The 1805-nt window shown below is 51.7% G+C and overlaps 1 pseudogene; it reads left to right on the top strand.

The window, feature by feature from the left end:
• Nucleotides 1–1217: 1217 nt before the first annotated feature.
• Nucleotides 1218–1324, top strand: LOC146045283 (U2 spliceosomal RNA; annotated as a pseudogene).
• The last annotated feature ends 481 nt before the right edge of the window (nucleotides 1325–1805 follow it).

The following is a 1805-nucleotide window of genomic DNA, read 5'->3' as shown; positions in this document are numbered from 1 at the left end:
CTTTACATTTGCATTATCTGCCATATATCATTTGTGCCATCAGTATCAATGTCTTGCAATATCTTTATTAAACCAAATTCATTTAATCCTATTTGTTTCACTTCCTTCTGTCGTGGATGCAACCCCCATAAGTTAAAGCACCCAGCCTCCGTTATTCTACAGCTGGTGCTTCTAAGAACGTGACATTATGTTTTTTTTTGTTTTTTGCTTGTTGCCATGGGAGGATTACATGTTTGTTGCCATGGGGGGTTCCATGCTTGTTGCCATGGGGGGATTACATGCTCATTGCCCACAGGGATGGGAAGAGTTTACATGCTTGTTGCCCAAGGGGCTCCCTCCAACCATACCGGCTCATGCTCCTCTGCCCACACAGCAGCAATGTCATGTACCGGTCCCACTGGCAGTGACTCCTGGGTCCCAACCCCAGGCTGCGCAGGGCCGCAGGCTTCCCTCACCCCACCGGCAGCTCTCTGTCATTTCAAATATGGCGCTGATTCGTAAGCCAATCGGAGCTCGTGGCCAGTCACAGTAGCTGCTTTTACATGAGCTCTAATTGGCTCAGGAGCCGTGCCATATTTGAAATGGCCGAGAGCTGTCGGAGGGGTGAGGGAAGCCTGAGGCCCTGCGCTTCACTCTTCTACTCTCTGTGTGGTAGGGAGGGGTGGGAGAAGCCTGTGGGGCTGGTCTGCGATCACCTTCACCTCTTAGTGGCGGCAACTGCTGGAGGGGTGGGAAAAGCACAGCAGGGGATACGGGATGGTATGGCGTACCTGCAACATATTTCTTAAAGGTACGCGGTACCACTCCGTACCCCCCTATTTGCACCACTGGTCAATCAGGGTCTGCCGATCCGCTTGGGATCGATGAGCATGCCCCCAAAACGCTAAAAAGGTAGGTTCCAGCACTTGGGATGCCCTCTTTATCTGAGGCTCCACCCTTCCTTACTGCAGAACACCAATTTTCAGTGGTGACAAGGGACTTCAGACTTTTGGAGGTATTGGCCTATACTTAGGCTTACCATATGCCTTTAATCCAGGACACCTAAGATCTACATAGGTTTTGTGCTTGGCTAAATTCAAACCTGCATTACATCCATTTTTTTTTCAGCCCCAGAGCCTGTGTAATCATAGCTGATCAGATCTCTGACAAATACTGGGGACAAAGCTGTTAGCATGGGCTTTGGGCAGTAAGCTTGAAACCCAAATCGCAGGAGCTTGATCGCTTCTCTGCCTTTTGGCTAAGATCAAGTGTAGTATCTGTTCTTATCAGTTGGGTCTGGACGGCCCCCTGGCAGAGAATAGAGAAAGGCCGGACTAAACCACCTTGCTACTGAGCTGAGGACTAACCCACTTCATGCTCTGGGCAGGTGCTAGGTCTGGCTGAGTATCTACGCCCTGCTGGTGGGGGAACATCGTTCTCTCCACTGGTAGGGAGGGGAGAAGCATCGGGCTGAGTAGTTGGGGCTCTTGTTCGGGGGTTTATAGCCTCTGAGGGAGAGTCACTCGAAAAGCCCGGTCTAGTATCCACTCCCAGGAAGACAGGAAAAGCTGGGACTCAGTAGATTGTCCCTGGTTGGGGGAGCAGAAACTCCCAGCCAGTGAGACAGCGAAAAGCCCAGCCTAGTACTCAATCCCTGGGAGAGGTGAAATGTCGGGACTGAGTAGGTGTTTTCTTCTCCTTCAGTAGGTCTATGGCCACTGCGGGGGAGACTCATCGAAAAGCCCGGTGGAGTATCCATTCCCATGCCGGGGGGTCCGGAAAGGGCCTGCTGGTGAGGCGGAGAAACACTTGGTCGGACGCTGACT

The sequence above is a fragment of the Crinia signifera genome, chromosome 1 (genome assembly GCF_055691185.1).
Source record: "Crinia signifera chromosome 1, ASM5569118v1, whole genome shotgun sequence".
In the NCBI taxonomy this organism is placed as follows: domain Eukaryota; kingdom Metazoa; phylum Chordata; class Amphibia; order Anura; family Myobatrachidae; genus Crinia; species Crinia signifera.
This window is presented reverse-complemented; position numbering and strand designations above follow the sequence as displayed.